The sequence below is a fragment of the Salvelinus fontinalis genome, chromosome 2, assembly GCF_029448725.1.
Source record: "Salvelinus fontinalis isolate EN_2023a chromosome 2, ASM2944872v1, whole genome shotgun sequence".
Classification (NCBI taxonomy): domain Eukaryota; kingdom Metazoa; phylum Chordata; class Actinopteri; order Salmoniformes; family Salmonidae; genus Salvelinus; species Salvelinus fontinalis.
This window is the reverse complement of record NC_074666.1, coordinates 60737112-60748404: the sequence shown is the minus strand read 5'-3', so window position 1 is coordinate 60748404 and position 11293 is coordinate 60737112.

Sequence of the window (11293 nt, the reverse complement as noted above, 5' to 3'; positions counted from 1 at the left end):
CTGGCCAAGGCTTTCGACTCTGTCAATCACCACATTCTTATCGGCAGACTTATCAGCCTTGGTTTCTCAAATGACTGCCTCGCCAGGTTCACCAACTACTTCTCTGATAGAGTTCAGTGTGTCAAATCAGAGGACCTGTTGTCCGGACCTCTGGCAGTCTCTATGGGGGTGCCACAGGGTTCAATTCTCGGGCCAACTCTTTTCTCTGTATATATCAATGATGTTGCTTTTGCTGCTGGTGATTCTCTGATCCACTTCTACGCAGACAACACCATTCTGTATACTTCTGGCCCTTCTTTGGACACTGTGCTAACTAACCTCCAGACGAGTTTCAATGCCATACAACTCTCCTTCCGTGGCCTCCAACTTCTCTTACATGCAAGTAAAACTAAATGCAAAATCCCCTGCAATGGGCTACTATTGACAAGAATGATCTGTCAAAGACAAAGGGGATGGGGGAGGTTTACAGACAGATCTTTGAGATGAGTAAGGGAGTTTTGGTTGTGCAAGGTTGTGCTTAGAGACAGCAAATGTATTGTTGAGTATGAGAGTGATTTAGAGGTACCATTTCTCCTTAATCTCCCATACACAATAATTCCTACTGTGTAAGAACTGCCCTCCTAAGACTTTTCACATCTTCTTTATCCCTCCAGCCCATTCACTTTGTTGACTGATCTTTCCTCTCAGAAGCAGCTCCCAGTGTCCTTCATTGTCCCTAAACAATATGCTAGCCGTTCCCATACAGTGGACATCTTTACCAACAAAGGTGTGTTGCTCTAAGTCCCTTACACAAAAAGTGTAAAATGCTAACACCACAGCCATGTATTTCCAGGAGATGTGCAGTACCGGCAAATCTTCTGCAAGAGGACCAAACAGTTGGTGATTAAGAAGCCCTACCACACTTTTGTCAGAGTCTTATTTAGCTGGCCGTTCACCGCAGAGAGGACAAGACCATTCACCATAGGCACAAAGAGTCTCAGCTTCCCCAGCCCACCATGCCGAACACCATTACCAGTGTACCGAAGCCGGATAAAGGACTATGGCTGCGTTTATACAGGAAGTCTAATTCTGGTCTTTTTTTCACTAATTGGTTCTGCAAAATATCTGATGTGAAAATATCTGATGTGATTAAAACCAATTAGTAGAAAAAATATCTGAATAAGACCATGTAGAACCACCATAAAATAAATACTCATATTTTCTATCAATCTTCTAAAATTGCCTGCCTTTATGGATTCACAGAAGATATTTATATACGCTGTACAGGGATCTCTAGCTTCATACAGATGCTAGACATTCAGATATGTACAGAGAATGTTTATTTGTCAAAATCTAAAATACAGAGGAGTGTACACTATTTAATGCTAACTCAAAAAGAGAACTGGGTATTCAACAATAATGAAATATGGTAAAAGTAACATACAAAAAAATGTATGAACAGTGTAGTACAGTTCAGTGTGTCCAATTGTGTCTCAAGTGTAGAGACACACAAGTACAGAGAACTGTAACTACAGATTATTTCACCAGATAATGTGATTTACCCAAAGACTTTTTGTCCTTTATTAAAATAAACACATTTTTGCTCCATGAAGTAATCCAGGAGTTGGGTGCAGTTGAATCAGTGAAGGCAACCTGTGGTGGACTTGTTGATATTTGTTTGTGTTTCTTCTGACCAGAGTGAGCGAGAGCTCCATGTCATGCAACTTGTGTCACGCCCTGCCCTTAGAGAGCCTTTTCATGTCTCTATTTGGTTTGGTCAGGGTGTGATTTGGGGTGGGCATTCTATGTTTTTGTTTTCTATGTTTCTTTATTTCTATGTATTGGCCGGTATGGTTCTCAATCAGGGACAGCTGTCTATCGTTGTCTCTGATTGGGAACCATACTTAGGTAGCCCTTTTTCCCTCCTTTCAGTAAGGGTAGTTAACTTTGTTTGTGGCACTAATGCCCTGTAAGTTTCACGGTTGTTTTCTTCGTTTGTTGTTTTGTTGGCGTCATTTTCTAAAAATAAAAGGAATATGTACGCTCACCACGCTGCACCTTGGTCTTCTTCCAATGACGGCCGTGACAGAACTACTCACCACCAAAGGACCAAGCAGCATGGCCAGGAAAGGCAGCACACGGGATGGTCGGCGGAGCCGAGGATGGAACCAGAGCCAGTCGGGGTGAACTTGGAGGGGAGCGAAGGTAGTGAAGCAGAGACAGTGAAGGAGTTGATGGGGAGATTGGAGGAGAGAGCTATGAGAAAGCTGCTGTGTTGGTGCATGAGGCACAACATTCGCCCTACGGAGCATGTCCTCGGTTTGATGTCACCTGAGTCAGCTCTCCATATTCGTCCTGAGGTGCGTGCTAGCCGTCTGGTGAAGACTGTGCCAGCCCCACGCACCAGGCCTCCTGTGCGCCTCCCCAGCCCTGCACGTCTTGTGCCAGCGTGGCGCTCCATACCTCCAGTGCGCTTCCACAGCTCGTTGAGTCCTGCGCCGGCTCTACGCATGGTTTACGCATGGTTTCCCCAATTCGCAAGGAGAACCCAGTGTAGCCTGTTCCAGCTCCCTGCACGCAACGGGCTAAAGTGGGCATGCAGCCAAGAGGAGTGGTGCAAGTGCTAAGCACCAGAGCTCCAGTGTTCCCCCACAGCCCGGTTCAACCTGTGCCTGCCCTCTTGAGGTGCCGGGCTAGAGTGGGCATTCAGCCTGGAAGAGAGGTGCCAAGGCTACGCACCAGATCTCCAGTGCTCCCCCACAGCCCGGTTCATCCTGTGCCTCCTCCACGGACCAGGCCTCCAGTAGGTCTCCCCAGTCCGGAGCCTCCAGCGACGGTCTACAGTCCGGAGCCTCCAGCGACGGTCTCCAGCCCGGAGCCTCCAGCGACGGTCCCCAGCCCGGAGCCTCCAGCGACGGTCCCTAGCCCGGAGCCTCCAGCGACGTTCCCCAGCCCGGAACCTCCAGCGACGTTCCCCAGCCCGGAGCCTCCAGAGACGGTCTCCAGTCCGGAGCCCTCAGCGACGGTCCCCAGTCCGGGGCCCGCAACGAGGGTGCCCAGTCCAGAGCCTCCGCCGATGATCCGCAGTCCAAAGCCTTCAGCGATGATCCACGGTCCGGTTCTACAAAGGCGGAGGGATCAGCGTAAGGAGGAGGGGCTGTGTCCAGAACCGGAGCCGCCACCAAGGATAGATGCCCACCCGGACCCTCCCCTATAGGTTCAGGTTTGCGGCCGGGAGTCCACACCTTTGGGGGGGGGGGGGTCGGGGTACTGTCACGCTCTGACCTTAGATATCTCTGATTTTCTTTATATTTTGGTTAGGTCAGGGTGTGACGAGGGTGGGTATGCTAGTTTTGGTATGTCTAGGGGTTTTGTAGGTCTATGGTGGCCTGATATGGTTCCCAATCAGAGGCAGCTGTTTATCGTTGTCTCTGATTGGGGATCATATTTAGGTAGACATTTTCCCTTTTGTGTTCGTGGGTTCTTATTCTATGTCTAGTTGCCTGTCTGCACTATTCATATAGCTTCACGTTTCGTTCGTTTTGGTAGTTTGTTCAGTGTTCTTTCTTTAATAAAAGAAGAATGTACGTATACCACACTGCACCTTGGTCCGATTCATATAACGAACGTGACAGGGATATACATGGCTGTGACAATAACCAATGAGAATTCTCTTGGGAGATGATACGGTTGGCATTTGATTGTGAGGAATTCTAAGTCAGGTGAACAGAAGGACTTGAGTTCCTGTATGTTGTTACATACACCCTTCTTCTTCCCGGATAGATGTTTATTCCTGTCGGCGCAACGCACAAAGAATCCCGGTGACTGTACCGACTCCAACAGAATATCCCCAGAGTGTAACGATCGTCTCTTGAAGAAGGTGTGGACCAAAGCGCAGCGGGGTAAGTGTTCATGCTTTTATTTCAACTGAACACTAATTAACAAAAATAACAAAAATAGAACAACACGAAACAGTCATGTCAGGTGCAGAAACACAGAACAGAAAATAACTACCCACAAAAACCATGTGGGAAAAAGCTACCTAAGTATGGTTCTCAATCAGAGACAACGATAGACAGCTGCCTCTGATTGAGAACCACACCCGGCCAAACAACAAAGAAATACAAAACATAGAAAATGAACATAGAAATGCCCACCCAAATCACACCCTGACCAAACCAAAATAGAGACATAAAAAGCTCTCTACGATCAGGGCGTGACACAGAGATCCATGTTTCCATGAAACAGAGTATCTTACAATCCCGGATGTCTCTCTAGAAAGCAACCCTTGCCCTAATTTCGTCTACCTTGTTATCTAGAGACTGGGCATTAGGAAGTAATATACTCGGAAGCGGTGGGTGGTGTGCGAGCCTCTAAAGTCTGACCAGAAGGCCGCTCCGTCTACCTCTTCTGCGGCGAAGTTGTTTTGGGTCAGCCTCTGGAATCAGTTCGAATGGCTTGGGTGGTTTGAACAAAGGATGCGCTTCGGGAAAGGCGTATTCCTGGTCGTAGTGATGGTAAGTTGACGTCACTGTCACGCCCTGGCCTTAGTATTCTTTGTTTTCTTTATTATTTTAGTTAGGTCAGGGTGTGACATGGGGAATGTTTGTGTTTTGTCGGTTTTGGGTGGTTATATGGTAAAGGGGGTGTTGGGTGTAGTGTATGGGTTTGTGTTGAGTGAATGTGTCTAGCTGTGTCTATGGTTGAGTGTAGGTTCTAGGAAAGTCTATGGTTGCCTGAATTGGGTCTCAATTAGAGACAGCTGGTTATTGTTGTCTCTGATTGGGAGCCATATTTAAGGCAACCATAGGCTTTAGCTGTTTGTGGGGAATTGTCTATGTCGAAGTGTTTTGTGTCAGGACTTATGTTTGATAGCTTCATGGTCGTTTGTTTGTTGTTTTGTTTTTCCCTTCTTTAAATAAAAGGAAGATGTACTTTCCACGCGCTGCGCCTTGGTCCTCTCTCAGTCCCTTTGACGATGGTGACAGAATTCCCCACCAATGCGGGATCAAGCAGCGCGAAAAGCGGCAACAGGAGCAGCGCAAGGAGGAATGGAAATGGGAGCATAATCTGGACTACACTATGTGGGAGGAGATCGACAGGTGGGCGATCGACCCAGGGCGAGTGCCAGAGCCAGCCTGGGATTCTCTGGCGATGTGCGAGGAGGGATACCGGCGTATGGAGGCAGCACGACGACGCGGTAGGAAGCCTGTGAGAAAACCCCAAAAAATTCTTGGGGGGGGGGGGGGGGGCTTAAAGGGAGAGTGGCGAAGTCAGGTAGGAAACCTGCGCCTACTCCCTGTACTTACCGTGGAGAGGGAGAGTACGGGCAGACACCGTGTTACGCAGTAGAGTGCACGGTGTCTCCTGTACGTGTGCATAGCCCGGTGCGGGTTATTCCACCTCCCCGCACTGGCAGGGCTAGATTGAGTATTGAGCCGGATGTCATGAAGCCGGCCCTACATATCTGGCCACCAGTGCGTCTCCTCGGGCCGGCTTACATGGCACCAGCCTTACGCATGGTGTCCCCGGTTCGCCTACATAGCCCGGTGCGGGTTATTCCACCTCCCCGCACTGGTCGGGCAACGGGGAGCATTCAACCAGGTAAGGTTGGGCAGGCTCAATGCTCAAGGGAGCCAGTACGCCTACACGGTCCGGTATTTCCGGCGCCACCTTCCCGCTCCAGTCCAGTTCCACCAGTGCCTACACCACGCACCAGGCTTCCAGTGCGTCTCCAGAGCCCTGTTCCTCCTCCACGCACTCTCCCTATGGTGCGTGTCTCCAGCCCAGTGCCTCCAGTTCCGGCACCACGCACTAAGCCTCCTGTGCGTCTCCAGAGCCCTGTACGCACTGTTCCTTCTCCCCGTACTCGTCCTGATGTGCTTGCACTCAGCCCGGTGCCACCAGTGCCGGCACCACGCACCAGGCCTATAGTGCGCTTCGAGAGGTCAGTGTGCCCTGTCCCTGCTCCCCGCACTAGGCTTGAAGTGCGTGTCTCTAGTCCGGTGCCTCCAGTTCCGGCACCACGCACCAGGCCTACAGTGCGTCTCAGCCGGCCAGAGTCTGCCGTCTGCCCAACGGCGCCTGAACTGTCCGTCTGCCAAGCGCCGCATGAACTGCCCGCCTGTATTGAGCCTTCAAAGTCGCCCGTCTGCCATGAGCCTGCAAAGCCGCCCGTCTGCCATGAGCCTACAGAGCCTTCCGCCAGACAGGAGCCGCTAGAGCCTTCCGCCAGACAGGAGCCGCTAGAGCCTTCCGCCAGACAGGAGCAGCCAGAGCCATCCGTCTGCCCAGCGCCATCTGAGCCATCCGTCTCCCCAGCGCCATCTGAGCCATCCGTCTCCCCAGCGTCATCTGAGCCATCCGTCTCCCCAGCGCCATCTGAGCCATCCGTCTCCCCAGCGCCATCTGAGCCATCCGTCTCCCCAGCGCCATCTGAGCCATCCGTCTCCCCAGCGCCATCTGAGCCATCCGCCTCCCCAGTGCCGTCTGAGCCATCCGTCTGTCCCGAGCCATTAGAGCCGCCCGTCTGTCCCGAGCCGTCAGAGCCGTTAGTCAGTCAGGAGCCGCTAGAGCCATTCGTCAGACAGGATCTGCCAGAGCCGCCAACCAGACAGGATCTGCCAGAGCCGCCAACCAGACAGGATCTGCCAGAGCCGCCAACCAGACAGGATCTGCCAGAGCCGTCAGCCAGCCATGAGCGTCCAGAGCCGTCAGCCAGCCATGAGCGTCCAGATCCGTCAGCCAGCCATGAGCGGCCAGATCCGTTAGCCATCCATGAGCGTCCAGAGCCGTCAGCCAGCCATGAGCGTCCAGAGCCGTCAGCCAGCCATGAGAGTCCAGAGCCGTCAGCCAGCCATGAGCGTCCAGAGCCGTCAGCCAGTCATGAGCGTCCAGAGCCTTCAGTGTTGGTCCTGTGAGTTCGCATTGATGTTGTGAGTAGACTGCTGTCCATAACACAGACAATGAGCTATAATAAGAAGGTGTGAACCCATTAGGGAAATCAATCACCGCCCAATCACCGCCCAACCCTCTTCCTGGAGCTCTACTGTCCTGTAGATCTACTGTCCCTAATTTAGCGTATCTGATTCAGCTAGCAAAGGTGTTGTTGAGCAGCTAATTAGTAGAATCAGGTGTGTTAAAATAGGATTGGACTGAAAACCCACAGGACGGTAGATCTCCAGGAAGAGGGTTGGGCAGCCCTGCCTTAAAGTCACAATCTTCACGGTTTCTCAGTTTAGTTTCTAATGATTCACAAGGAAATATTCCCTTATCTCTACTAGATGGTAGCAGAGCTCTGAGGTGAATTTTCCAGTGGCGTGCAGACTACACTGAAAGCACAAGTTCTGTCTATCTGAATAATTACATAATTCAGCGTAAAAAAAATATATATATATTTTCTGTTTTACAGTTTGTGAGCAAACGCACACACAAAATTGCACAGTGGTAGGCCTACTTCTGCTGACTGTTTTGAATAAGAATTTGAATTTATTTGACTTCATTTGAATTACCTGCGCTGTAAAACAAATATGAAAATAGGATAGGATAGGATTGGAGAGCATTGTGAGTTTGTGAGTTTGCTCAACTTTCATTAATCAAATGTTGAGCAAACTCACAATCCTATTGCAGCTGGCTGCCTTACGACCAAATGCTGAGCAAACTCACAATCCTATTGCAGCTGGCTGCCTTACGACCAAATGCTGAACAAACTCACAATCCCATTGCAGCTGGCTGCCTTACAACAATAGTACATTGATTCAACCTCATTGACATTTTGTGGAACAAACTCGCAATCAAATCAAAGGTTTAGAGCTTACAGTGAAATGCTTACTTACAAGCCCTTAACCAACAATGCAGTTTTAAGAAAATGAAGTGTTATGTAAAAAAATAGACGACTAAAAAATACAAATAAAGAGCAGCAGTAAAATAACAGTAACCAGGCTATATACAGGGGGTACCGGTACAGAGTCAATGTGCGGGGGCACAGGTTACTCAAAGTAATTGAGGTAATATGTACATGTAGGTAGAGATAAAGTGTGGCTATGCACAGATAATAACCAGAGAGTAGGAGCAGTGAGTGGAGGGGGCAACAGGACAATGCAAATAGTCTGGGTAGACATTTGATTAGCCATTCAGGAGTCTTATGGCTTGGGGGTAGAAGCTGTTAAGAAGCCTTTTGGACCTAGACTCGGCACTCTGGTACCGCTTGCCGTGCGGTTGCAGAGAGAACAGTCTATGACTAGGGTGGCGGGAGTCTTTGACCATTTTTAGGGCCTTCCTCTGACACCGCCTTGCCTCGAAGCGAGCATAGAAGTTATTTAGCTCGTCTGGTAGGCTCGTGTCACTGGGAAGGTCGCGGCTGTGCTTCCCTTTGTAGTCTGTAATAGTTTGCAAGCTCTGCCACATCCGATGAGCATTGGAGCCGGTGTACTATGATTCAATCTTAGTCCTGTATTGACACTTTGCCTGTTTGATGGTTCGTCCGAGGTCATAGCAGGATTTCATATAAGCATCCGGGTTAGAGTCCTGCTCCTTGAAAGCAGCACGTCCACCCTTTAGCTCACTGCGGATGTTGCCTGGAATCCATGGCTTCTGGTTGGGGTATATTATTGATGCACTTATTGATGAAGCCACTGACTTATGTGGTGTACTCCTCAAAGCCTTCGGAAGAATCCTATTGGAGCTGGCTGCCTTTCATTTGTACTTTGAATCAAGTTCAATGCCCTTTTATTGAGCAAAACTCGCAATCTTATTGAAGCTGATTGCCGTAAATTTGTACATTGAATCAACCTCAATGCTTGCAAAGTTAAGTGTACATTTCCTATTGGAAATTCCTATTGGAAATGTAGTGGGTAAAGAGTGGGTAAACCAACAATTGGAACTTTGAGAATGACTGCATTAAAAATGACTGCCACAGTAGTAAAAAAAAATCTTGAGACTGCCTAAATCATATAAACTGGAACAACCATCTCAATAACGGGTGCAAAAAGTTCAACTACTAACAGGTTGGAATAGTTTAGAAGAATGTATGTTATTTATGTTTGTGTGGAATAGGATTAATCAACCAATCAATGTACATGTAAAAAACGTATTGCAAAACAATTACTCTGAAATAGAGCATGCTGGGAAATATTATGAGGATGGGAGTGGTTTTCAACAAACATACATTTGTAAATTTACCCAACAAGTTTGTTCAAATTCAGCTCCCTTCGAGGAGAGTTTGTTGATTCAACATACAATTGTAAGGCAATCAGCGCAATAGGATTGTAAATTGGCTTAACACTTGGTCATATAGACCCAACATACAGGCCCTGTTCAAATACCCATACTTGTGTCCTAAATAGTAGGCCTTTTGAGTATGCAAAAGCATGCACTTTAGCCAGTGCCCAAAATCCTTAAGTTCCATTCCTGGTGGGGAACAAGCGTGATTGCGGTCTGCTGAGTGCAAACTTGAACATTCTGAAAATTCTATGCAACTTCAGGCGCATGTTTATTGTGAACACTAAGATTGTACCCGCTTTAAGTTAGTTTTAACAGTGGTCAAGTAGGTGGCTATCTGATCATAATGAACGCCTACCAGAGTGGCATACCGTCAAAAACAATGGAGAACATTTTGAAGGGTGTGTAGGTGTGTAGGTGTGTGTGCTTTTGAAGAAAAAACATGCAGGGCTCGACATTAACCTGTTTATAGGAAGTGACTGAAAATGTTGTTTTGTTGTTTGATGCAAAAACACTTTACAAAATTAAATGCATTATTATTCCCATGCCATTATTAGAGAATCAGACAAATGATGGTACCTCTGTCTATTGGCTCTTAGCTTATTCAAGCCTGCCTCAAAATACAACACTGCCCCTGTAAGATAAAAAAAAACTCTTTACCTGACTCACTTTTCAAAGATGTCTAGAAATGCATATGTTTTGTGCTCTTGTAGGAAGCAATCACAATCATCTTTGAAGACACTTGCTAGTTGGTCAGCGCATGCTCGCAGTATACATCCTGGTAATCCATCTGGCCCTGTGGCCTTGTGAATGTTGACCTGTCTAAAGATCTTACTCACATCTGCTGCTGAGAGCGTGACCACACAGTCTTCCTTGTACAGTTGGTGCTCTCATGCATGTTTCAGTGTTATTTGCCTCGAAGCGAGCATACAGTGGTTCCTCCTTTAAGTCCCGCAGTGCAAGCTCACAACTTTTAGAGGTACCCAGTGTCACGGCTTCATTGCTCCAGACCACCACAAGGGGAAGTTAGAGCCCTCATTATGCATTTGGGTCCCAATGTTTTTATATGGTCAACCATATCGAGTGGTTCCAATAACGAATTTTGACACGAGCCACCCTTGCCTTGTGTTGTTCTTCAACAAAGATGGCTGACAAAATGTTACGGTGGAACCAGATGTAAGTTGTTATAACGTCATAACGAGTCAAGCAAAAAATGTACAATTGAGAGGAAACGTTTGTGCATATTTTTTTGTCATAAAGTTAATTTAAGAAAATCGCTATTTAGCAAGTTTTCTGACTAGCTAACATTAGCCAGCTAGCTAGTGTTAGGAGAATGAATTTGAAAATGTGTGTTATTTAGAGTTGAGGGACTCCTGATAAACCAGAAAACCAGGCTGTCTTCTTGTGAAAGAGTGTATGTAAAGAATCTAGCTAGCTAAAGCATTTACTGCAAATTTAATGTACAATTGTGTAAGCTTGCCTTGCAATGCAGCTGAAGTAACATAGCTAGCTAACTATTTACTTGCTTATTGTGTAGTGGAGGATACAAATGACTGTATGCCTATGGATGTGTAGCTAGCTACAGTATGTAGCAAATCTGTGTATGGACCCTAAAACGTTAGGTTCTGAACTAATATTCATACCGATCTATGAACCTCAGTTGTTATAGTTATAGTTATAGTTGTTGTGTCAACTTCCAGTCTGAATGGCATTAATCAAGCCTATGGATAGAGTAGAATATAATAACTTTATTGTGCCAAGGCGTCACGACTTCCGCCGAAGTCGGTCCCTCTCCTTGTTCGGGCGGTGTTCGGCGGCCGACCTTCTAGCCATCATTGATCCATTTTAAAAATGTTCCATTGGTTTTGTCTTGTCTTCCTTCACACCTGGTTCCAATCCCATCAATTACATGTTGTGTATTTAACCCTCTGTTTCCCCTCATGTTTTGTCTGAGATTGTTTTATTGTATGTTTGTGCAAGTCATGTGTCGGTGTGCGACGGGTTTTGTACCCAATTATGTAATTATTTTGTATATTTTGGTTTTTGGAGTTGTATGAGCACTTATTAAACGACTCTGTTTATACCAAGTTCGTTT